The sequence below is a fragment of the Triturus cristatus genome, chromosome 3_1 (genome assembly GCF_964204655.1).
Source record: "Triturus cristatus chromosome 3_1, aTriCri1.1, whole genome shotgun sequence".
In the NCBI taxonomy this organism is placed as follows: Eukaryota; Metazoa; Chordata; class Amphibia; order Caudata; family Salamandridae; genus Triturus; species Triturus cristatus.
Genome location: NC_140583.1, coordinates 212,392,052 through 212,419,483, shown reverse-complemented (window position 1 = coordinate 212,419,483; position 27,432 = coordinate 212,392,052). Strand labels below are relative to the sequence as shown.

At 47.4% G+C, this 27,432-nt stretch overlaps 1 protein-coding gene across 1 annotated transcript in view; it reads right to left on the bottom strand.

The window, feature by feature from the left end:
- SCAPER (S-phase cyclin A associated protein in the ER) overlaps positions 1-26,759 on the bottom strand; it is a 3,109,515-nt gene extending 3,082,756 nt beyond the window's left edge. Inside the window, exon 1 of the mRNA XM_085643688.1 lies at positions 26,443-26,759. The gene's annotated coding sequence lies outside the window, so the exon portion shown is untranslated. The remainder of the gene's footprint in view (positions 1-26,442) is intronic.
- Positions 26,760-27,432: the final 673 nt, after the last annotated feature.

The following is a 27,432-nucleotide window of genomic DNA, read 5'->3' as shown; positions in this document are numbered from 1 at the left end:
TCTGGTTCTGATAACCCCTTTTTGGCCTTCTCAGGCATGGTTCCCGACCACTCTGGAACTGTCCTGCGACATCCCCTTTCTCATTCCAGCGAGCAAGGTTCTGGTTTCCAACGCAGACGGAGAAGATCATCACCTAATCATTTCAGGGAATTTGAATCTTCTTGCTTGGAAAGTGTCAGGCAATCCAACGAATTGTCTGGCCTTTCGTCAACAGCTCTCACTCTTCTCGGTGAATCATGGGCTCCTGGAACCCACTATAGATATAATAACATTTGGAAAAAATGGCTTTGTTGGTGCAAGGAGAGGAACCTGGATCCCGTGGAAGCTCCTATCGTCAATATAGTTAACTTTCTCGTAGAATAATTCGAAAGGGGGTTATCTTATAGATCTATTAATTGCTACAGATCAGCAATCTCCGCTGGACATTCCCTTGTCAATAATAAGACGGTAGGTAAAAACTTTATTATTTGTAGCGTTATGAAAAGCATTAAACTCAAAAGACCACCTAGACCTAAATACCAGACCTTGTGGGATGTTAAAGCTATCTTAGACCTTTTCTCTTCTTGGCCCGATAATGCTTATCTTAACAGGAAATGCCTCTCGCTTAAACTTGCTATTCTTTTATGTTTAATCTCTTGTCGTAGAGTTTCAGATGTCAAATGCCTTGATATTTCTTATAGACATTATATGTTTGGGGTTAAATTTGAAATATTTAGAAGGACTAAAACCATGTCAGACTCTATTTTCTATCCTCGTTTTGATCTTAGCAAAAGGCTGTGTGGCGTAGACTGTATGAAAGAATATGACTTGAGAATGAAAGACCTTTGCCCTTTAGATGCTAAACAACTCCTTATCTCTTTTGTTAAGCCTTTTAAACCAGTTGCTTCCTCCTCCATTGCTAGATGGGTCAAGTCAGTTATGAACCTAGCTGGTATTGACCTTTCTAAACTCCAAGCACATTCTCTCAGAGGTGCTATGGCAAGCAAATCCTTTTGGTCTGGCGGTAAGTTGAATGATATCCTTAAAGCGGCTGATTGGTCAAATGCTTCAACCTTCGCTCACCACTACTGTAAACCTATTGAGCATATGTCTGATGTTGTCCTTCAGGGCTACCAACATGCATAATGTAGCCTTCGGTCTTATAATGAAATTGCGATTCTGCTATTAACATGACTAGAGAATCTGGATTTTATTAAAGACACGTAGGCTATCATTATCCCACCCGTCCCTCCCTTGGACGGAGTAGCTTTTGAACTGTCTTATTATGATTTGTTTTATTACCATATGCATATGCTTATATTTTGCCTTTTGCGCTAGCTCATGGCGTCTTTTACATTCTCATCTTTCTTTTCAGACAGCTCCACCTGATGTCCTGCTGCATTCTTTATTCCGCTTCAGAACTCTCTCCATCTTCAGCTTCAAGATCAAGATGGATCTCTCCTTTGAACTTCTGTTGCTTCGTTTCATTTAAAAGAGGCAGTCTGTTTGTCCCTCATGCCATTTATAGCTTGTGCTCACTGCATTCTAGAACTGTTTTCTCTTTGTGATGTAGTGCGGCTGCTTGTGATCTGCATTAAAGGATTAATGCATAATGATAGCCTCTGTGTTTTTAATGAAATCCAGGATTCTCTAGTCATGTTAATAGGAGAATCGCAATTCTCCCCCAAGAAAATTGTGGAGACAGAAAGGCCAAAACAATGCATTTTTCAACACATTTTTAATTACATATTTAATTGTATTAGCGAGTCTTGGACTTCAACTTGCTAAGGAAGCCCCGACATCTCAGGTGGCCTGTCAGAGGCAAAATGAAGCAATGGGCCTTAAACGCTGCAGGGTGGCTGGAGGGTGACATCGCTTGTTATGTCACAAAAGAGCTCTCCATTCAGCCATTGTGCTTGTAATTGTTGCCATGGCCTCCTTATTGTGTCATGAATACCTTTGGATAGTGCCTAAAAAGCAGTCCTCAAACCTCAATGCAGACCAGCTAGTAAAATACTTAAATACAAAACTAACAGGATGGCTCAATCAGGGTTTTGTCTTTGAGAAATGTTTTACATTAGAAGAAACACAGTATGCATGGGGCAAAATTACCTGTGAGGCAGTGTACCATTCTCACTAATTAATCTGGTCCAAATAGGTAGAGTAATGCTTAACTGTGAATGCACTAGACATTGAAACAGATTTAAAAAATCCTCACCCTGCTCTGAAAAAAAAGCATACTGTTCCGTCAAAGCTAGATTTAAAAAATCACAATTTACTACTCAAATGGGTGCAATTTCTGATGTTTCCCTCGTCTTCATTGCTTGATTTCGCTTGTGAGAAGGTGTCACTCAGTCATTGAATGTCCCTCATAATTCCACTGAAATTATGAAAATGTCACACATAAGCAACCTGAAACCTTGGCACCTATGAGGCTGGTAGACTGACCCAATTAAATTCCCTAATTACATTTGGGGAAACATTGTGTGTTTCTTTAGAAATTCCAATAAAGTTCAACAAAGTGCTCCTGGACTCTGTGTCTGTTTCTGCTGCCCTGTGACTGGTCGCAGTCTCCTATGGACCCCTAGCCAGTATTTATGCTGTGAGCAGAGGGGGGGGGAGGGGGAAGGGGGGGCTGCATTCGTAAAGAATCTATGGCTGTAGATTCCATTAGGATCCTTAAAACCCCTTTCTTTCACTCACGACCTTTTTGCCTTATGCTTTAGAGCTGTTGCTTACTCCAAATGAATTCGAAACCTATTTAAACCTCACTCCGAACCTATAACCAGTGTCTGTGAACAGACTATATGGACCAGCTCAGTGAGGCAAGCTCCCATCGCTGAGGGAGATTTCTTCACAGCCCCTTTCATACTTTCTAATCTTAATGTCTCAATAGTGAGTATGATTTTCCTCTGGTCAGCAGATTTATAAAATAGGCGATTTTGAAAAAGACGTTAAAAAAAGGAGCAGGAGTAAATTGAAGAAAGATGCAGACTTTTGCTTTGACTGAAGCCAATGAAAGGCACATTTACACCATTGGGGGTGAAGTTGGGAAGGTTATGTATCCCACTTTTTATTGTTTCTTGACAAGGTGGGGCATCGTTCCTATTTCATATGCAATGTTTAAATGATCCATCCTCCGGCATCAGTGCAGCAGTCCCTCGCTCAAAGTCAAAAGTCTATCTTCACAAGTCCTAGGTTTCGATTTCATGTTTACTCACTCTGAAGGCCTTGAAGGTTCTTAAGAGTGACAGACTGTTTGTTAAAACTGTAATTCACCAACATTGCAAACAACCTTATAAGTAGTTTTGTCTGTATGTGTATCTGTTTACTAAACACCCTGTTTGTCACTGCAAAGCCATTCTGGAAATCTCCCTGGGGCTCCATCACTGTGGTTAATGTGGCCTTGCAGTTTTTATTTTGGTTCTTTAAAATCATTTGAGAGACTAGATGCAAGTGTGTTCTATAACTAAATGTCTATATTTAGCATGCACTTGTGATTAAAAAGCATTCCTGGGTACCATGAAACCCTAACCAATTTGGAGGCTTTTGAGGTTTTGAGTAAGCACAAACTCTTTGAAATGCAAGCCATCTTTAGGGATGGCTTCCTAAAGGTTTGCTCTACTTCCCTGTCACAACCAGTGAACACTTCAGAACCATCTGTTCCACTCGCATTTGGGGATGCAGTGCACGCAACGAAATTCGTTTTATTAATTTATATGTTAACTTACCTGTAAACCTCCGTAATCCATAGTTTACTACCCCCCACCCTGCCCCTCCCCCTCCCCATGTCACCGCCCTGCAGTTACTCCTCCTACCGACCGCGGCTGGCCGTAAGTGTACCTTTAAAAGCTGATCCTTGCAGGCGCCTCGCTGGACTGCGCTATTCTGAGCCGGAAACAGACCGAGGCAATGATAAAACACGTCTGGAGATGTCAGACCGAACGTATTAGGGGACATTTTAATGCAGCCGTTTGGGTTCCCCATAAAAATGGAGCCTTTTAATGCACGGGAAAAAAGGCAGGGCCGGAAAGCGTTGTCTTCATTATGAGAAATCTACAAAGTTTGCTGAGTGAAAGCTCATTCGTTAGCACTCAAGTCTTCCGCATCAAGCCTCTGGTAGTTATACACAGACAGTCTGACTGTCATTTGTATTTGAAAAATGATGAAATTATGAAAATGCCACACTTGGCAAACAAAACCTTGGGTGCAGGTAATGCTCTTTTACTAAATTACTTACTTACCTTATTTAAAGTTACCGGTTGCGTGTCACGTTCAAATGAACAGGCCTGCAAGTGAACCAGCCACAGGCCCGAGAAACTAACTTCTCTGTGGTTGCAGGCGGGCGAACTTGAGGAGGCGGCGCAGAATCATTGGTAAGACTCGCGCATCGTGCTGCGAGACACACGAGTCAGACCAATGAATGATCTGTGCTCCCTTCTACATCACTGCCTACAATTAAGGCAGGTTAGGTGCCTCAGTGACTGCCTGGTCACGATGGGTGGTGATGGTAGACAGTGGGTGTGGGGCCAAAAGTAAGTCTTTCAGGCCGCGGCCTGCGCACACCAACCGCACGGCACCCTGTCCCTGTGCACACATAGTGCAGTAGCTGGATGGACTGGTATAGTAACTTGGGTTGAATTTAGTAGTGCGTGTGCGAAGCACATGCACTACTAAATTCAACCCAACTACTGCACCGCAGCACCTCTGTCTGTGCGGGTAAAAAGCACCACTGCCATTCGTGAGTGAGAGGTCACCTCACCAATGGCAGTTGTGCTTTTTCAATGCAGAGCAGAGGCACACTGCAGAGTGCAGAGCAGAACAGACGTCGGACGCAGGCCTGGCAGCCGGACGGCCTTCTGAGTTTGTTGCTGGGGCGATATTTAAAAAAAATCGGCCCCAGTAACAGAACCAGCCTCCTGTAAAGAAACCGGCCTCCACCCCTTTGGGCCTCCCGGGGGATTGCCTGGTGCCCGGTATTACCAGTCCAGCCCTGTCGATGTTGTTTGGATACTGTCCACAATCTTCAGCATGCACACTCTGCTATTTCCATTTGAGCAACACTTTCGGTTGTGAGGTCATCAGGCTATGCCAAAATATGATGGCCACTAATTCTGACAGGATTCACAATTTAGAATGCGATTATTACCTAAGTAGCACACCAAACAAATATTGATTTGCAAATTGTTGATGCAACTACTATCGTGCATTCCGAATAGCGATTTCCTAATTGCGAGGTGCTATTTGTCGCAATTAGGAAATCACTAGTAAGATGCTTCATACATCTGTCCCAATATTTATAGAACCCTCACATGCAAAGCTAAACCATCTGGAGACAGACAAAACTAATCAAACCTCTATCAATACCCCTGCTGCAGCAGACCCAAAGAAAAATGTAATACATTTCAGGCCCCCATGATACACAGTGACATGGAGCCACTCAAAAGGTCATGATAAATTCAAAGCCACTAGGACTAACAGGTAAATAGAACTCTATACTCACTTTATAGTGTTATTAGCTTATACATATGCCACAAGGCAATGGCTTCCCTTACATGGTCCATCAAAAACCAGGATGCCCATGCCTCGGGATATCAGAGTTGGCGACCATCAAAACCACCCAAACTGTAAATGAAAATGAGCAACAGTCCAAGTAGACTTAAATAGTATGGTGCTACGAAACATCCCCTTTCACTCAACCAGACCCCAGAGCCAATCACTTATCAAATAACAGATGAAGATCTGCTTGAATCAAGTGCATTCGTTTTTTTACAAACCTCAGAGGAAATCATCTCCCCAGAAGAAGACCAAATTCAAAATAACCAAACAAATAGGTAAGAACTATCAGCTGCATTGAACATGATGATCCCAGCTCATTTACGACAAACTCACATCCTTGAAAAGCAAATAACTGCTGTATAAACGGCGAACGTTCTTTGCCAATGATCAATACTAAACTGCAAAATCTGAACTTCTTAATAATCAGGCCTACCAGTGCCCACAAGCATGTCCCTCCTGCTTCCCAATATTTTTTTTTTTTTTTTTTTTAAAAAACCTTTATTCGTATAATTCAGATACACTGCTATTCAGCCGACAACCCGGAGGTTCGGCAGCTCCTCAATCGACACGTGCAGTCATCTACAGCTCTCATACAGTATAAAAACAAAGGTTCCAATTTTTAAAAATGAACACAACAAGCAAGGCAATACACATCATAAGTTCGCGTCAGCTCACAGCGAGGGGGCGGCCCCATTTCCAACATCAGTTCAAGCCACCGATTGAGAGGAGGAGGGAGAAGCAGAGGCGCTAACATTTTAGCAGAGGTGCATCAGAAATACCCAAGTCGGACGCGAGGCTAGGGGGAAAGTTGCTCCTCTAGTGGTTCAGTGGCAGGAGGCAAACATATGTACCCCCTATACTGGTTCCAACCTCCCCATACCTTATGCCATTTCTTGGGCCTCCCCCGCGCACTATACACCGTTTTCTCCCGGAACATGCACCAGTCCATGTTGTCCTTCCAAGCATCCAGGGTGGGAGGGCTAGGGGATCCCCACAATCTTGCAATATCTCGCTTAGCCACCATATTACCTAGGGTCACCCATTGAGTCTGCGCCGCGTCGTAGTCTGTAGGACCCCACACATTCAAGAGACAGCGCCGCGCCTCTGGGTGCAATACAATGCCCGTGACCTCCTGCATAACAACGTGAATCCGCTTCCATAGTTCCGCAATCACACCACACTCCCATATAATGTGCAGAAAGGTGCCCACCATCCCGCAGCCCCTCTTACACAGCCCGTCCTCGGAAAAACCCATATGGACCAATCGGGGCCCAGTGACATAGACTCTGTGGAGTATCTTAAGCTGGACAAGCTGCAACCTGGCGGGGATTGCGACCTCCTTAGGAGAGGAGACCGCGTACTGCCAATCCTCATCGTCCAGCTCAAGGCCGTCTCTAGTCCACTGGTCCCGCACCCCCAGGAGGAGATCGGTCCGAACGTTCACAAGCTTTTTGTAAATTAGGGAGATTGTGCTCTCCGGCATATGGCCGTCCAGGATCCGGTCCTCCAATGGAGAGGACTCAGGCACCTTTTCCCCCTGAACGAGGACCGACTGCAGCGCATGGCGCACCTGCGCATACCGGAAGTATTCCGTGCCCTCAAGCGCATATTCCGACCGCAGCTCATCGAACGACTTAATCCGCCCCTTGGTCAGCATGTCCCCCACCCTGGAGATGCCAATCAGATCCCACTTGTCGAATCCCTTAGAGTGCCAGAGGTTCCCCAACATGTCCGAGTCATACAACGGAGTGGCGAGGGTGAGCCTATCCTTCCATCCCAGGGAGTTCGTGACTGTCTTCCACACGTGCACCGCCACCCCGGTCGGCCCAGTGAGGGACCCAGCCGGTGGCTTCGAATAAAGTGCTCTATAATAGCCACCACCCCGCAGCAACCACCGGTCCATAGCAAAGCCAGGGCCAAGCGCCGGACCGTAGACTCCATGATTGATCGCGCTCAGTTGGGAGGCCCAATAGTATCTCCGGATGTCGGGAAGCGCGATACCCCCGTCGTACCAAGGGAGAGTTAATTTTGCTATCGCTATACGCGGGCGGCCGTCCCACAGCAGCGAACGCTGCAGACTCTCAACCTCCCGAAAGTAGCTGGCCGGAACCAGCTCCTGGGTGTTCTGCAGGACATAGAGAAAACGGGGAAGAGACATCATTTTGAATAGCACCGCACGGCCAAGGAGGGAAAGCGGCAGCCGCCGCCAGCCCGCCACGTCCCGCCGCAGGCGCGCCAACGGAGGGAGCAGGTTCCTCTCATACCGCACCGTTGGGTCGGCAGAGATATAAATCCCAAGATACAGGAAACCCTCCCGGGCAATCTGGATCGGGCAATTCCGCGGGGGAACCGGGACGTCCCCACACAGGGCATACAGATATGACTTACCCCAATTAATGGTTAGCCCCGAGTTCCTCCCGAAGGAAGTCAATATGTCGCAAACAACTATAAGGGACTTCCGGGGTGAAGTAAGATAGAGCAGAATATCGTCGGCATAGAGGGAAATGCGGTCTTCGTGATCAGGGGACCATCGAATCCCCCTCACGTCTGGGTGCCATCGTATCCAGGCCGCCAGCGGCTCAAGGGCGAGAGCGAACAACAGCGGCGATAGAGGACAACCCTGCCTGGTACCCCTCCCCAGATCGAAGGGACGGGACGCCCTACCGTTAACTGCGACTTTGGCGAGAGGTCCTTCGTATAATAGCCTTACCCAGCCCACAAATCCGGGCCCGAAGCCGAATTTCGCAAGCGCAGCCCACAGGTATGCCCACTCCACCGTGTCAAATGCCATCGTTGCGTCGAGCGCAGCCACCATGGCCGGCTCCCGCATCGTCACCACCCTTGCGATCACTCCATGGATGCGCCTAAGATTCAACGCGGTATTACGATGCGGGATGAAGCCAGATTGGTCAGGGTGGATCAGATCCCCGACCACCCAGACCAGCCGGTTTGCGAGGATTTTGGCAAGGATCTTCGGCTCAGCATTAAGGAGCGAGATCGGCCTGTATGAGCTGCACCGGTTCCTGGGCTTGCCATCTTTATGGATGACCACGATCGTTGCCAGGCGCTGGTCAAGTGGGAGGCAGCCCATCTCCCGCGCCTCCACAATCATAGCCCGCAAATGCGGAGCGATCTTGTCCGGTCGGAGTTTGTAAAGCTCAATTGGCAGGCCATTCGGACCCGAGGCCTTGCCCGGGCGCAAAGAGCGGATAGCCCCCGCAATCTCGTCGACTGTGATGTCACCATCAAGATCGTCTCTGTCTATGTCGGAGAGGCAAGGCAGGGCAAGATCGCGCAGGAGCTCACATGAATCCTCCACTGGCCTGTCAGACACGGAGGTATAGACCGTGTGGAAGTAATCCGCAAAGCACTGGACTATGCCGTCCGGCTCCGTGACCATGACGCCATCCTCCGTCACAAGGTCCGGCACAACACGATTGGCCCGCTCCTTTTTATCTAGCCACGCGATCAATTTCCCGGCCTTGTCCCCGACGTCGTACAGACGGCCCGCTGTTCCCTACTCAGGGCTTTGGCCGCATCCGTCACGAGGGCCCTGTACTCCGATTGTTTAAGGCTCAACTTGTGCAGCGCCTCCGACGTGACCTCCCCTTCCAGAGCCAACTCTAGATCCGCGATCTCCGCCTCAAGCTGGGCGACCACCGCGTCTCTACGACGCTTGGCCGCTGTTATCAAGGAGAGGGCCTCACCCCTAATCACTGTTTTGAACGCTTCCCACAAGGACACCGCCGACGTGACCGAACCAAGGTTATCTTGAAAGTAACGGTCGACCGCCTTCAATACCGCACTACGAGTCGCAGGGTCCCTGAAGTACCACGGGTTAATTGGGGCCACCCTACCACCCACTCCTCTGCCGACATCCATACAGATCCACACCGGGGAATGGTCAGAAATACCTCGTGCCATGTGCCTGGCCTCAGAGACGAAGGAGGCGTGTGCAGCTAGGGTAAGGACATAATCAATTCTAGAGAGACTGCCATGCGCCCCTGAGTGGAAAGTATATTGTCGTTGTGTGGGATGCAACAGTCGCCAACAGTCAACCAGCCCAAGGGTATCTATAAAATCAGGAAGCCACTTCTGAGCCCCCCCCGAACTCCTCTGCGGGTGTCTGTCGAGCAGGCCAGAGCCAACCGCATTGAAGTCGCCACCCACCACCAACATTCCTTCTGGGAGATCCAACAATGTCCTCTCTAAGTCCGCTAGTGTAGAGGGCTGCAATGCAGGGGGGACATAAACCGACACCAGGACCAGGGTCCTGCCCTCCCACCGCCCCGCTACTGCCGCAAAGCGTCCCCTATCGTCAACGGTAGTGGAGTCAACCTCGAATGGCAGAGAGGACCTGACTAGTATTCCCGCTCCTCTAGAACCCGAGGAAAACCCGGAATGTGCAACAAATTTATAGCCTTTACGATTGAGTGCATAGCACGTGTTACCAATCAAGTGCGTCTCTTGCAATAAGACAATATCAGGGGTACATCGCTTCAGAAATTGCAGGACAACCCAACGCTTTATACGATCCCCCAAGCCATTTACATTCCAACTGAGTATTTTTAGGCCCCTACCCCCCATCCCAACATGTAAGGAGACCACCACCCCCCGCGTGGAACCAGACCCGAGTCACAGAAGCTTGCATCTTTACGCCTTGCATAACAAAAAACAACAACAACCCCAACAACAACCCACATCCACCCCCCACCCTGCACCCCTGCGTAAGCTCTAAAGTGCCCCCCAACTTGCAGTGTGCCTGTCGCCCCTTAAAACTACTAATCTACGAAAAGAACCCCAGAGGAGGAAAAGGCTCCCCTACTGCCCCCGCTACCCCCCGGATTATCAACCTCCCGGAGGAACCGGAGTCCTAGTACTTAAGTCCTGGCTCAGTGTTCATCCCCCACCACCATCTGCGCCACCGGAGCGTTCCACGCCAGTCCGTCCTTGGGGCAATGTGTCCAGCCAGTCTCCGACCATGTCAGGAGACTCAAAAAAGAAAGTCCGCTCTTCGAACACCACCCGCAACCTGGCCGGGAAGAGCATGGCATATTTTAGTCCCATCTCACGTAGTCTTCTCTTGACCGCCAGGAAGCCTTGCCGTTGCTTCTGCACCATCTGGGTAAAGTCCGGATAGAAACTTACAGTAGTGTTCTGGAATGGCAGCGGGCCGGCCACCCGCGATGCTTGCAGAATGGCATCTCGGTCCCTGAAGTTAAAAATCCTGGCGACAATCGGCCTCGGAGGGGCCCCCACCTTGGGCCTCCCGCCAGGGACTCTGTGGGCCCGTTCGACAGCAAAGAACTTACTGAGGCCTTTGGGCGCCAGATGGTTCACCACCAGGTCCTCCACGAACAGGTCCACCGACTGCTCCTCCGAATTTTCCGGGACCCCAATGATGCGCACGTTATTGCGCCTTGCACGGCCTTCGAACTCTTCCAACCGTCGGGCGAAGTGATCATTTGCCGTCCGCAGGGTACGGACTTCCTGCTGAAGGCCGGAGACGTCGCCCAGGAGGCCGGCAGTCTTGAGGTCCAAGGACTGAACCCGCTCATTAGTTTTCCCCAGGTCTGCCCGAACCAGATTGACGTCAATCGATATGGCATCCACTTTTTGTGCCAGGGTCTCAAATTGTTGCCCAATCGAGGACTTCATCCCTTCGATGGCCCCCATAATATCTTGCAGGGTCAGTTCTGTGGGGGGAGGTGTTGCGTCCTTCGAGGCGTCCAGTATCGGGCCCGATCCGCCCGGAGACCCCTTCTGGTGGGCATACCGGTCCATGTTGTTAGTCTGGGTGTAACTGCCCCGCCTGGTACTCTTGGGCTTCTGTTTGTCGGCGTCCGATTTGGTCGACATCGCAATCTGCCTTGTAGACACTCTCCTTGCCCATACACAGTAATCAACCATGCGACCAGTGGCTGGCACTACGCACGCCCCGTCCCGGGCGCTGTGGAGACTGGAAGGCGAAAGTGAAAGTGGAAACACCTTCCCTCCGCCGACCCGTCCCCAGCCCGGCCGCTGTTGTTCAATTAGTGCACGGGCACTGTGCCAACGCAAGGCCCGGGCACCGTGCGGGGAGTAGGCCACAAACTTCCAGTCAGTACAACTTCGGTGTCCGGTGGACGATTTCGATCCGGACAGCGACTCTCGCCTCAGCAACAGCTCCCCTCCAATATTCCGGGCATCAAAAGCAGGATAATAGACAGGATAGCTGCCGGAGGGAGCGAGGGTCTCGGGAGCTCTAGGCTCACGCGGCCATCTTGATCACGCGCTAAGCTCCTCCTCCCTGCTTCCCAATAATTAATCAATGTTGTGGCTATTTACCAGGCCTTCAGGTAAATAGAGATTTTGTTTCTGCTATTTACCCAACCACAGGCTAATAGTAGAAATGATTTACTTTTTGGCTAGCAACCTTAAAAATAGAAAAGAAACTTCATTATTTACCTGGCCACTGGCTAACTCATAGTCTGACTGTTTTGCAAATGGCTGTGCAAATAGCAGAGAAACTTCACCATTTACCCGGCCACATGCCAAACTGTTTGTCTCACAGCCGTGTAAATAGCAGAAAAAATTCACAATTTAACCGGCAACTGGTTAAATAGTAGAGACTCTACACAATCTTGTTGGTGGCAGTACAAATAGCAGGAAACCTAAATATTTACATGACTGCTGACTAAATTGTAGAGATTTTGCTCTGTCCCGCTGGCACCATGCAATTAGCTGAAAACTTCAATATTTACTCACCCGCTGGATAAACAGTAGAGATTCTGCACTGTGTGGCTGGTGGCCTTGCACATAGCAGAAAAACTTCACTTCTTACCCTGCAGTTGGTTAAATACTAGCTATTCTGCACTGGGCATCTGGCAGCTGTGTGAATAGCAGGAAAACTTAAATATTTACGTGGCTGCTGGCTGAAAAGTAGAGAATCTGCCTGTTTGTCGGGCCGCTGTGAAAATAGTAGAGATACTGCACAATTGGCGGGCAGTTTTTGGAAAAGCTCTCCCTCCATGAGGCATCCGTCCTAAAGGGACGCCTTCCCCTTTGAAAATTAGTTGCCACCCCAACTTGGGGCCATTAGCTCATCAATGGTTTGCAACAACATTTGCAGTCACAAATTATCAATCAATTCCTTTCTGAATTAGAAAAGGGAGGGAGGAAACCCCTTTCGTGAACCCTCCTATTTGCAATTCAGAAACAATCGCAAACGTCATTTTACTAGTCTAAAGAAATCTCCAACTCATAAAAAAGGGATTTGAACATAATGATAAGTATTTGTGTGGTCACCAACCGTGTGATTTTGTAACATGAGGCCCTTAGTGCTAAAACTGACTGACATGCAGGCACTAACCTTTAAGTCTAAAAGCCCCAAACATTTGAAAGACATGGCACAGAATGCTACTCCATTACACCGTGGGCCAAGACATGGCAACTTGGGAGGCCCTTCATAGAGCTGTCTAGTGTTCCAAAACGTTCTTACTTCTTTACATTTACCTGCAGATGCGACTAAAAATGAAGATGATCAGAACCTTTGCAAGACTAGTTAAAGCTGTTTACTCTTCTAAAGCTATATACTCCCTTTTACTCACAAAGCCTTGGGAATGTACAGGAGCCAGATATAGGTTTAACAAAAGACACCATGTTATGAGAACTTCTCTTTTTCTGCAGCAAATCTGTGCACTTTGGAATTATTAATTCTGGTTCAGTTCAAGTAAGCAAATCAGACTAAAACATTTGAAAAGATTTGTAAAAGTATAAAGCAGAAATGGAAAAGTGGTATTGCAGTAACATAGGGGCATCTAATATTTAAGATGATTTCATCAATATGTAAAAAATTGCATAGGGCTCCTTATGAAGTGACCTACATAGTATATTTAAGAGGCTTCATTCCAATCTCATGACAGAAGTAAAAAAAACATAACGGCTTGATTCAGAGTTTCGAAGACGGAGTAAACCCAGTCAGGATGGATGAGGGCCATACAACTGACATCCTGAGAGACCTTGGCCCACAAAAAATGTAGAGTTGTACGCTGGTCTGTGGACAGCTCTCTAGATTGACAGGAACTGCTATCATGGCAGTTCCTGTCTATGCACAAATTATTTGAAGGACAGTGGAGTCAGATAATGATGGCTGGGTACAAATTTTGTTTTGGTTGCAAAGGGGTTTATTGGTAGTGATAAGTAGTGACTTACCGCTTGTAATAAGGCCACAAACAAAATAACAGGTTCAGATAGGGTCTCAATAAATGAATCCCTTTGCTGAACCCTTGGTAGCTGGCAATGAGCAGGCAGGATACAGGTGTGTAATACATTGAAAAACACCAATACATTGAACAAATTAGGCACAACACACAATAGAAATCCAAAACTAATTTATAAAAATAATTTGTATTTTCATGAAGGAATTGACACCAAAACGAAAAAATTCAATGTAGAGAACTGGAGATATGAATTTTTAAAGAATAAACACTTTTTAGTGCACAAAAACAATACCGCCAAATTAGGACATCTGCTCGCTCTTAGCCGGGACAAAGTCAAAGTTTGTGACCGACCACGATGGATCCCCGTTCGGATACATTAAGCGGGAGGCATTGGTCAAAATGTTACCTTCTCATTTTTCTGTAACTTTTTCTCTCGACGCTAAGCAAGGCTCCTCTTCAGGCCAGATTCATGTCAATATCATTGTCTAGGTGTTCTGTGATGCCCCTGTGAAATTCTAGAAGTCTGCAGCTCTGGAGCTTTCAGCGGGATGAATCTGAAATTCAGGCCTGGTCGCCGGCGTTGAGTCGGTCAACTTATGGAGCTTTTTACAAAAAGATTCCCAAATTCACCAAACTTCTGGATCTTCTTCCAGAAGTTCCCCATGAGGGTATAAAGTGTCCATTTAAAAAATATATATTTTTTTATTATTTTTTCCAAACATAACAAGTGCATTCCATATCAAATGATAGTTGTACACTCAGCATCAGGTTAAGAAATAAAATATTCCCGGAGAATAGCTCACCCATCCAAATATGCATATGCATGGGGGACGAACAAGAAACCTGGTCAGAGGCAGGGAAATTTACCTGTGATTGCCATAGCTCCCTGGTGCTACAAACTCCTGGTGTCTGCAGCGTCTCTCTCCCGCCGTCGCTAGCCTCCGCGACCCCTGTGTGGGGGGAGCGCCGGCTGGAAACTACACCTCCCAGGATTCCCAGGGACAGGAAACACGCTGTAAGTGCGCCCGGAGGCGCTACAAAACGGACCCTGCCCCCGGCAGAGCGGGGGACGAACAAGAAACCTGGTCAGAGGCAGGGAAATTTACCTGTGATTGCCATAGCTCCCTGGTGCTACAAACTCCTGGTGTCTGCAGCGTCTCTCTCCCGCCGTCGCTAGCCTCCGCGACCGCTGTGTGGGGGGAGCGCCGGCTGGAAACTACACCTCCCAGGATTCCCAGGGACAGGAAACACGCTGTAAGCGCGCCCAGAGGCGCTACAAAACGGACCCTGCCCCCGGCAGAGCGGGGGACGAACAAGAAACCTGGTCAGAGGCAGGGAAATTTACCTGTGATTGCCATAGCTCCCTGGTGCTACAAACTCCTGGTGTCTGCAGCGTCTCTCTCCCGCCGTCGCTAGCCTCCGCGACCGCTGTGTGGGGGGAGCGCCGGCTGGAAACTACACCTCCCAGGATTCCCAGGGACAGGAAACACGCTGTAAGCGCGCCCGGAGGCGCTACAAAACGGACCCTGCCCCCCGCGTCGCGGGTAGCGTGCGGGTAGCACCGGGAGAAGCCCGGGACAAGGGCGGGACCGTCTGTGGCCGTCCGGGGCCTGAGGAGGCCGGGCTGGGCCACCCCTCCAATAGTCACTACCATAGAAGGTAACTAGTGTGATTGTGTACAATCGGTAATCAAAATGGTGAAAGAAAAAGGCACCAGATCAAAAACTCCTGTTGGTGCTGGTGCTACACTAGATTCTTTTTTGGTTAGGGCAACGACTCTACTTGCACACGAAATAGAGTTGACTGAAAGGAGATTGTCCTTGGAACCTGGATGTCCTCCACTGAGATGCCAGGGTTCGCCTGCTCTTTTAACCTCCCAAATCAGTAATCAAGCCTCCCCAGGTATTCCACGAGATTTAGTTGGCATTGAAGACCCTAATTCACATTTGACCCCAAGCATTGGAGACTGTAATTCAACAACTGGCATTCATTCAAGTCCACCAATCTCTATTGAGGCCTTAACATCACCCCCCAAGTTAAGAGAGACCAGAACCAGGAATATGTTGACCGTCTATAACCCTACGGTCCCTAAAACGGCTTGTGTTACGAAAAAGAAAGTTTCGCTAAAAAAAACCACCAAAAAGCTTCATCAGCCTAAAGCAACCCTTTCAACATCCAACCTACCTGTCCCTCATGTCATCGACCAAACGTCAATTTGGGATGATTTACTTAAGAAATTGGACTCTATCATTGATCCGATAATTGATAAATTGGCAAGCATCGAAGTAAGGATCTCCAAGTTGGAGTCACAATTTGATAACTTTTCAGCAATAGCTCGGAACAATGTTATCCTTGATGGTCCCTTACATGGGCCCCAGCCAACTTCAACAGAAAATACTCCCATGCCAGGGACACAGGCCGCTCAACCCTCGATCATAACAGCTCTATCCGTAGCTCATTCAGAAATCACTAGGAGCTCACAACATCCTAATGCTCCCCAAAATAGAACTGAAGGGCCCTGTGCATTAGCCCAGCCGAAAACATCTAAAGCTATACTTACTACGACAAATACAACACAAGTACAACCAACGTTCCATTTATCCCCTCTAGCAGCCCCTTTGGCGTTGGTTCTGGCACAGGTACCCCCGTTTCCACCTAATCAAAGAGAGTCTACTATCCACCTAATGGACAAATGTGCATATTGGATATCGTCAAATCTCGGTGCCCCTGAACGGGTATGCCAATCACTCGTAAGAAAGATCATCATGGCTAGAAGAGTTGATTGGGTGGGCACTCAGGAGAAGAAGCTAAAAGGGGACTGTGTTATTGTGCACTTTTCGAACACTAACGTTTTGCCTGTGCTCCTTAGAAACTTTTTTCCCCCTCAAAGGAGATCATTTGAAATAGTGCCTCTAACATATGATTATTTTTATAACAAACGTCAATTCAAAATCCCAAGCTTAGCCAGGGTAAAAAATTCCATGGTACAGTCTAGTGCCCCTACCACTGCCAACTCATCCTGTGTTAATACATTATCACTCTCCAATAGATTTGAAGCACTTTCCAATCTGGAAGAATGTGATTGACTTGGGAATAATTCTTTACCTTTTATACAAATCCCAAATAAACACATGAAAGTACATGCTAATGCTAGTGGACCTTGTTTTAACTTATATAGTCCAACCCATTTGTCAACTTATTGTGCATTGCCTAGTTTTAATGAACCAGACGTAAGGGAAGAAACCCTAAACCCAGCTAATGTGGAGACTCCTTGTACTGAATCTCAAATCACTATAGTCCCCTGCTTAGACCTTAAAATCAGGATTCTATCATGGAATATCGCTGGTATAAATTCAAAGATAGATAATCCAGAGTGGTCTAAGTTTATATCAGAATATGATGTCGTATTATTCCAGGAGACCTGGTCGCTTGTGCCTACACTGTTCTCTGGGTTCTCGGCACATACTGTAGCAGCAACTAAGGGGAACAGGGGTAGACCTTACGGGGGCCTCTCTATATGGGTCGCAACTCATTTAGACTGCACTATTTCTGAACTGGATCTGTTCTCAGTAGATCTTCAAGGTCTGGCTCTTTTATTTAAAGCCAATTTTAAATTAATTCTTATTAACGTTTATTCACGTCCAACTAGCCTATCTCAAGATTCTCCGATTTTCGACTTATTATCTACTTGTTTACCAGACCTACCTAAACATGATAGATTAATAATTGCGGGTGATTTTAACTGTCAATACGAACCGCTAGTTGATCTCCCATATATATTAGACAACGAGGAAGATAACTGTAATCCAATACCAGATCCCCAAATCCAGAAGGTAAAGGCTTGGACTCCATTAGTTATGCAAATTAATGCATTTGTCCTTATGCATTCATTGAGGGCCTGTAATGGCCGTCTAAAATCAGACCAGCCAGGGAAACCTACCTTTAAAAGGGACAATTATTCCTCCCTAATAGACTATATTCTGGTGGAGGTATCTTCTTGGAATAGCATTGTAGATTTTTCTGTCATTTCTCGATTTGACAGCGACCACGATGCGTTGTTGCTTGAGCTATTAATTCCTGTCTCTCAAGTATCTTCTACTACTGGCCCTACGGCCGACCGGAACCTTTTTCTGGACAATAATAAAAGAAGAATTAGATGGGATTCAGTTAAACGCACTCCGGACAAAATGTTAGAACTTTATGGGCTGATCCTCCCAGCGCTTCTTGAAACCGAAAGGTTATTTACCCCACTTCCAAGCGATTGGGACCTACAAGCGGTAGAATCAACTTACCTGCACCTTACTTTGGCTCTCAAAACTTTTTTTAATCCTCCATCAGCTAAATCCAGGCAAAATCACTTCTCTAACTCCTGGTATACTAAAGAATGTAGGCAGGCAAAACCTGCTCTTATTAATGCAATTAAAACAAAAAATAAGGCTATATTGAAGCCTTCCAGGAAGCTTTATAATGAGACTATTAAAAATGCAAAAAAATCATGGGAATTTGAAAAATGGGAGGCCCTTAAAATTGCTCTTTCTAATAAGGACATGAGGGGATTTTGGAAAATTATCTCCAACACAGGTAACAAGGACGAACGATCCCCGATTTTTCCGAATATTGCAGCATCTGCCTGGGAAGCTCATTTTAAGTCATTGTACTCAACTGGAGATGATCTGATTCCTACGGAGTGTCCTCTTCAGCTAGCACAATTTGACTTTTTAAATGAAATAACGGCCTCAGAAGTCGAGGGTGCTATCAAAACTCTCTCTACATCCAAAGCACCTGGCCTAGATAAAATCCCTGGGGACCTATATAAAGAAGAACCCTTGATTTGGGTTCCTTATTTATGGACCTTGTTTAATGCCATCATGAAAGGTATGAGTATCCCAGATACATGGCTAGGAGCCGAAATATTTCCCATTTTTAAAAAAGGATCACCGTTGCTTCCTGTAAATTATAGGCCAATTAGCCTAATAGATGTAGCACAAAAGTTGTTTGCTAGAATTTTACTTAATCGTCTGCATTTTTGGATGGAAGAGATGAACATCTTGAGTGATTTACAGGCAGGATTTAGGAAAAGGGTGTCAACTGTTGACCAGCTTTTAAGGCTGCAATTATTATTCTGGAAGACAGTATCAGTGGAGGGTGGCAGCCTCTATCTGATATTCGTCGACCTGAAAGCAGCATTTGATATGGTTCCAAGGGCTAAGCTCTGGGCGGTATTGCATAAGCTGGGAGTCCCCTTGGACCTACTAGCTATGATCATAAGATTGCACACTGGTAACTATGCGCAGGTCCGATATGGTAAGGCAGGCCAACTAACCGCGCGCTTTCCAGTCAACAGAGGAGTCAGGCAGGGATGCGTACTAGCCCCTACCCTGTTCTGTCTTTATGTTAACGCTTTGGTTAATCATATTAATAAGACGGACCGGGGTGACTCCCCTAGACTCAATGGTAGAAAGGTTCCAGTCATGCTATTCGCAGATGACACCCTTCTGCTATCTAAATCCCCGATGGGCGTTCAACGTGTTTTAGATAGTTTTTTAGCATTTTGCATTGACCACGGGCTCGAAATAAATATTTCGAAAACTAAATACATGGTTTTTAACCCAGCCAACACAACTCGGCCTAATCCCACACTTAATGGAACAACTCTAGAAAGGGTCTCACTATTTGAATACCTAGGGATCACACTTTCTGAGTCTTTTTCCTGGGCTCCCCAACTAGACAAAGCAGCTATGCGGCTTGCCCAACTATCTGGTGCGATATTAAGAATGGCTAAATACACCACACATAGGGCCCCTGGCCCTGCTGCAGAAATCTACAAAGTGCAAGCAAGAAATGCAGCTTTATATGGGGCAGAGTTGTGGGGCCATTCTCAGTTGAAAGGTCTTTCTCTAATAGAGAATAAGTTTATTAGACTTTTATTGGGCCTACCGCAAAGCACCCCTTTAATACCACTACGTCTTGATCTGGCAATACGACCAATAGATGAAGAAGCTGGCCTACGTCCTTTAACATACTGGCGAAGACTTTGGCTCATAGATGAGCTAGGGTCTTATTGTCGTGATCTTAGCTCAATAATTGCAGTTAGCACTTCTAAGAAGCTTCCCTGGCTTGTCTATATTAAGGAGATGTGCTACAGGATTGGTTTGCCTGAACTTTGGACTAGTCCTGGGGTATTCTGTTTGACGCCCCCTCGTGTCAAACTGGTCCAGGTATATAGGCAGTACAGGCTAAGTGTATTACAACGAAACACAACTCTTGGCAGTCTTTCAAGACAGTTTTTATTAAATAAAGACCAGTATATCTTTGAATCATTCCTGAATGAAGTGCATCCATCTCTGGCAAGGAAACTATATATCCAATTTAGGCTGGGCACCTTACCTCTTAGGGACTTTAACAAGAACTGGTCCAAACAAATAGAAACAACCTGCCCAGCCTGTGGAAGGTCGCCCGAGACAATAATCCATGTATTGTTTCTTTGCGTTGCATATAGAGCTCCCAGGAAATATTGGCTCATCCCTCTATGTAGGAACCTAGGATTTACAAGATGTTCTGAAGCCTATCGCATCTTAGCCAGCGATACAAGTACTGTTGTAGTGTTTGCTGTTTCACGGTTTTTACATGCAATGTGGATTAAGCGTCTCAAGTACTAAATAATCTTACGCTGCTATGTATATTTTCCATGGTCTATTTTAAAAATCAATTTCTTAATGTTTTTTACTATGTTCAAATGTGCTTTTTATATGTATTTTATGCAACTTTTATGATCTTTTGATCGAAATAAAGTTTACAAATGGCTAAAATGGCATATGCAGCAATGGAAAATACAGTCCATAATATTTTGTCAAACATAAAACATCATAATGTCAATCGAATTACCTGGACATAAACGCCCCTGCCAGTGTCGTACAACTACAGCTATCCACTCATCATAAATCTGATATTACGTAATGCAATCCCATTCCCTCCCTCTTACCCCTCCCCGATGGCGTAATAAATACATGTAAATAATGATCATAGCAAGTTATAGCTGTGTCGATAGTAAATGTGCACAATACCAGCAAACAAGACAGTCGTTCTGGGTTGTCAGAGGTAGTTTCACGGGAGAAAGCAGTGTAGTCATCCTCCTAGGGAGGGGTAATCCCACGAGGTGGTGTCTCCAAGCCTGATGTGCTCAAGTCAGAGTCAGAGTCAGTATGCTGTGTTTTCAATAAGTGTACAAGTGCCTCCCAGGCCCTTGCAGCCTCGTGATTCTCTCACATTCCGCCCATTTAACAAATTCAGTTTGCCATCTCTGAAAACTAAGGCCCTTCTTGGCCTTCCAGTGAGTTGTAATCTCCCTCTTCACCAACAGAAGGCGCAAGTCTATGTTATGGGGTTTTTATAACGCGCGCAGCTACTCCTGGGAGTGTCCCCGCGCGAGCCTATGAGGTGCCAATTAAGAAGAAATTAAAACAGAAAAGTTTTGCGCTGTTTCTTAAATTGCCCCAGCGCTTGGATGCAGCCCAAAGAAAAAGGCAAAGAATTCCAAGCCGTGGCTGCCCTCACGGCCAGAGATCTGCCCCCCATTCTTTGAAGGCGCGCACAAGGAACTTACGCATGCAGCTGAGATGACGATCTCAAGTGTCTGGCAGGCGTGTAGAAAGCAAAGCACTTTCTAAGGTATATAGGTCCTTCAGCATACAAAGCACGATGCGCTATGACCAGAGCCTTAAACTCAACGCGTTTCAGAACAGATAGCCAGTGCAGCATACGCAGATGATGCTTGACGCTCTTTCTAGTGGGAATGTTGAGCACCAGCCTGGCCGCTGCATTCTGGAACACCTGCAACTTTTTAAGAGTGTAGTCAGGAAGGCCCAGATACAGCCCATTGGCATAGTCTACCCAAGAAAGGATCAGTGGCCGGGCCACTGTTTCCTTCGCTGTCCTTGGTAGCAGTGGAAGGAATTTCTTGAGGGACTTTAATATCCCAAAGCAACTCCCAGCCAATTTTTTAAACTGAGTCGAGAAGGACAACTGCTCGTCGAACCAGAATCCCAGATTTTTAACTGGTAGTCCAGAAGAAGATGGCATAGGATAGTCAGATGGCCAGAGAGATTCCCTGAACCAGGGGGCTCCTCTATAAACTTACTCGTTATCTTATTCCGAGAGGTATGGGGGAACCAGTGCAGCAAACAGAGACCTATCGTGGATTCTATGTCCCTGTCCGTAACAACATGCAAAAGAGTGACCACCTCTTCCCAAAATGTTCCAAGTTGAGGACAATTCCACAGCATATGAGAGAAATCCGCTCCCACCATACTGCAGCGCAGGCACATTGCCAAAGTCACATTAAAATATTTATTAATTTTCTCAGGTGTAAGGTAGGCTCGATTAAGAATAAAGAAATGCACCAATTGAAAGCGCGCACTCCTAGTGCTTATCCATGCGCATTCCACCAGTCCCGCCCATGCCTTCTCAGGAATTTCGTCACCTAGGTCTACTTCCCACCACCGCCGAAGAGTTACTAGTGGGGTCAGTCTCTCGTTTGTCATTCGGCGATATAAACAGACAACCGCCTTGAAGGTGCCAGCAGCTAGGACTACATACTGACAGGCCATGGAGGTGGGTGGTTCCCTGAGTCCTATTTTCCAATGCACCTGGATGGCCGCTATAAGTGCTAAGTGCAACAAGTAGTCCCCCGGAGCCAGTTCATGTCTGTCTTGTAATACCTCATAAGGAATCACAGAGCCATCTTCATACAGGTCCCCTATAGTGGCCAACCCCCTCTCCCCCCAGTCAATCAGCCATGCGGTAGAGCACTACACACCGCCAGCGGGATCTCGGGGGCATACAGTCGCACTATTTGTGCGTGCCATTGACTTCTGTTCCAGGAGAGCTTTAACGTCCCCAACTCTCGAGTTAGAGAGGAGGCAGTAAGTGGCAATTGCAAAAGCAGTCTGGAAAGCGTTTGCCTATCTATCTGATTCCTCTCCTCATCATCAGCGCTGCGGAACGTCCGTGCCACCGCCTGTGAAAGCCACTGTAGCTGCGCCGCTAAATAATATGTTTCAAAATTTGGGACTGCCAGTCCACCCTCCGATTGTGGTCTCAATAGTGTGTTAAGAGCCACTTTCCATCGTCCCGCAGCCTAAAGAAACCCAACCACCACCGACTGGAGTTGCTTAAAAACAGATGCTGGGATCCAGATCGGCAGCGTCCTAAAATAGTACAGGAACCTGGGGAGCGCTATCATCTTGAGAATGGCCACTCGTCCAGCCACCGAAAGTGGGAGCATACCCCAAAACTCAATACAACCCTTAAGCGCTCTGATGGCCCTGCCCATGTTACCCTCCAATAGATCAGTTTGGGTTTGATAAATGCGAGTACCAAGGTACGTCAGACATTGTCGCTCCCATCGTACATCCTGCGTAGATACTTGACCCTCATCCTGCAGCACCGCAGGGAACAGGCAAGTCTTTGTCCAAATTACCTTTAGACCAGCAACCATGCCAAGGTCCTCCAATAAAGCCTTCGCACAACAAAGGGCACCCTCTACATCAGTCTAGAAAAACGGATAATGCTGTTCATTAGAAGAGAGTCAGAAAAAGGGAAAATAAACCAACCTGACTAGAATGGTTCAAAGTCAGGAATCCATTTCATTGGATTAGATTGCACTCACACACCTGGTTGAGTGTCATGCTTCATCATCGGGCTACTCCTCGTCGGGTCGGCGGTGCAATACCCGACGGGCTCCCTATAGTATGGGGCACTTTAACGGAGATCTTTTACCAACAGCCGTGAGATGATGTGCGGGTGAGGGGGTCTATTGTGTGTAGATGAATGTGTTTTGAAAGTGGATCTAAAATAGGGTTGGGAGTACCAGCGACAGTAATTTTAATCAAGAGGCCTCCTACCCTAAGTAAAAATGGTAACATAAGGCGCTCAACAGAGTGTTATGTCTCTAGTTATGTCGCTCTTATGGGTCTACATCAGCCAAAAACATAAGGAGATCATCAGCATATAAGGTGATATGATGGATTTGCTCTTGCACTCTCAGTCCTGAATAATGCAACCCCGTCCTAGCCCGTGCCGCCAGCGGCTCCATGGCCAGGGCGAACAGCAGAGGGGAAAGGGGGCAGCCCTGCCTCGTCCCTTGACCCACAGTGCAAGTGTCTGATATCATCCCTTCCGTCTTCACCCGCGCTGTGGCCTAATTATACAAAAGAGATGTCCAATCTACAAAGCCATCTCCCAATCCAAATTGCCGCATGACTTGGAACAAATATAGCCACTCCAAGCTATCAAAGGCCTTCTCAATATCTATTGCAAAGACAGCAGCAGACGCTTTGTGATAGGTGTCAGCCTCTAAAATATTAATGAGGCGCCGTACATTCGGAGCCGTATTCCGTGTTGGTATAAACCACGCTTGATCCGTGTGGATTAATTGGACCATATAAGGGAGCAGGCGGGTCGCCAAAATCCGATTTAAGATTTTATAATCCGTGGTCAGCATTGATAATGGGCGATAGGCGGTCCTATCATGGGGAGGCTTCCCCAGTTTTAGCAACGGTATAATTAACGCCTCTCGAGTGGTGGCAGACAAGAGGCACTCCTTTCTCGCAGTATGATACAGTGTCACTAATCTAGGGGCCAACAGGTCGACATATACGCACTATAAAATTCCACAGGGTGGCCGTCCACACCAGGGGTCTTTCTCCGGGCCATATGCTTAATCGCGCCACGAACCTCTCCCAGGGTAATGTCCTGACCCAACAGCTCCGCCCTCTCACTATCTAGCGCTGGAAGATCTGCCGCCTCCAGAACCTCCTGAATGGCCTCTCCGCCAGGGGCCACTTTGCTTTGATATAGATCATTATAATAAGCAAAGAACAGGTCATTTATCCCCTGCTTTGTATAGTGGGCCTCCACATCTGAGGCATGGAGTTCTAAAATGATCGTCCCTCATCGCGTCGGATTAGCTAGCAATGCCAATAGCGCCCCCGACTTATTGCACTCTGCATGCGCCCGAGCAGCGTGTTTTTTATAGTCAAAGCAGCGCAACTGCTCCACCTGCACTGCGACCTCTTCCCTTGCTGCTAGTAAGTCTTGTTGGCAATCTGGATGTTCAGGCCTCTCCCTTTCAGCTTCCCGCAATTGTTGATCCGCCCTCTCTAAATCTTGCAATAACACTCTACGCACTCCCAGCTTATATGCTATGCAATGCCCCGTATTACACTTTTAAAAGCGTCCCATTGCACCGCCAGCGATGAGGCAGTGCCAGTGTTATTCTGAAAATAATCAGTAATGCCAGTTCCCAACACCTCGCGAAATGCTTGATCCTCCAGCAATTCTGGGTTTAAGAGCCAAGTCAGGATCTTGGGGCGATCAGGCAATAAATTCACACGCAATAATAAGGGATTATGATCGGATAGCGTTCTAGTGAGGTATTCGATGTGCTGCACTACAGCATGTATGTCAGGAGAGCAAAGCATCGCATCAAGCCGAACATGGAGGTCGTGCATAGCAGAAAAGAACGAATAATCCCGGGTGGTCGGGTGGTGCGCCCTCCAGGTGTCTATCAGTCCCCATCTATGCCGTCGGGCCCTTCGCCGTCGCTGAGGTAATCGTCCCGGGGTTATGCAAGCCCCAGTTTCCCCAGCTGGAGTCTTGCCTGTCTTGTAGGTTTCCAGCCAATCCCATGCTTTCGACGGAGCCACACAAAAGTGTGTTGTACCATCAAGAATAATCCGCAGTCGGGCCGGAAACATCAAAAAATATTGAAGTCCCTCATCACGTAGGGCTCTTTTAACAGCTAGGAAAGACGCCCGGCGGCGTTGGACCTCCAGTGCATAGTCCGGAAAAATGGAAACCATGCTTTTGTCCACTGTATATGGCCCAGCTGCGCGCGCAGTCTGCAGGAGGTGGTCCCTATCTTTGTAGTGGAGGAGCCTGGCCACCACCAGACGCGGAGGCCGACCTGGCGCCAGCGGGCGGGTTGGAACTTGATGAGCCCTTTCCAGCGTGTAGAACTGTGTCAGCCCCTCCGGTGCTACCTTGTCGTGGAGCCAGTCCTCCAGATACTAGACCATATTCGACCCTTCCACCCCCTCCGGAAGGCCCAAAACGCGGATCTTGTTCCTCCAATTCCTTCCCTTCTGGAGTTTGTTTCTAACGTTCCTGCTCCATTTTCCATCCCGTCTGGAGAATCTGGGAAGGCTTCAGGGGGTGTCAGCTGTCTCTCGACATCCTTCTCCAAAAAATTATTTGGACCTGCCATAGTGTTTTCACCCAAAATTAATACTTTGGGCAGGACTCTAAAATAAGTTTTGAGTGAGGGGGTGATTTTTACTTTAGGTTCCTGCGAGCTATTTTTTAAGGATCTTGTAGAGATTTTTTATGCCTTAGTTTTGAAGCCGAGGGTATTGGTTTTTTAACTATGGTACATAAAATTTCAGGGACCTTATTTCTTTCTCTATTTTCACAACCTTCTCTGTTTTTTCTACCTTCCTCAACTCGTTCTCCTTTTTTTTCTCGCCTTTGCTACCTTCTTCACCCTTCATGCCCTTCTGCCTCCACTTCTGCCCAATAGAGATCTCTCTGCATTTCGAAAGCTCATACTCTACCCTGTCACCCTTTCCGAACGTTTCTGTCAAGCTACGGAGAGCATATCTAGATACTCTCTCCGCCGTGCCCCCAAAGAGAGCCTTTCTCCTACCTCTCTTGACCTCTGTATTGAAGTGTTCCCTTTGCAGGGGCGCTGTGTCCTCCTCCTCACCGGCACCTTGCTTCTCAGAAATCTTCGAGAGGCTGCCTTTCGTCAGAGCTTCCGCTCCCCGTTGGAAGGTATCGCTAACTTCTTTCTGGAGGAAGCCTCCTTTGCCTCCTCCCCCCGGAAGGAGATTTTCTCCGCTGCTCCTCTCCCTTTTCGAAGCTCCAGGGCTGCTTTGTGCCAGACCCTCTCCGATGCTGTGATGATCCGTGGAGTGTCTATGACTCTGTCAGGCTTGCACTCACTCTCTGCTGAGCCACGTCAGCCTGCCTCCCTTTGCCGCCTCTCACACACCGCACCTCCCACAGCACACCGGGACCAGCTCCTCTCGTCGCACCCCAGAACAGCCGATAAACGAGAGCTTGAAAACAAGGTATACGGAGGACTTGCCACGACATGCACAACGTTTTCCTAATCCTCACGGGCCCGTTAATTAATCAAGCATTTCCTTCTCGAGGGCAAACTCAAGACATTTTTCGCTCCTGCATTTACGGGTCTATTTTCAGATACCGCGATCGTCTCCGGGAGCTCACCCGCGACCGGCTATTCACTGGCCGCCATGTTTTCCTTTCCCCCTCGTTAAGTTGTGTTATGTCATGTTGTTATGCTGTGCTTTGCTATGTTACATTGTCCTGTGCTATGTTATGTTATGTTATGCTGTGCTGTGCCATGCATAACAGAATGTTATGTTGTTATGTTGTGTTGTGCTGTATTGTGTTAGTTATGTTATTTGTATTTGTACAGCACGCCAGTAACCATGGAGAGTATCCTGCCACTGAAGCTGGAGTTATATGGGCTGAGCCAGGGTCGGGGCTCAGTAAAGAGGGAGGTCTTCAGTTTCTTGGGGAATTCAAGCATTGACGAGGAGGCTTTGTTGTGCGAGGGCAGATTGTTCCAGGCTTAATCAGCGAGATAGGGGAAGGTGCAAACTCTGGA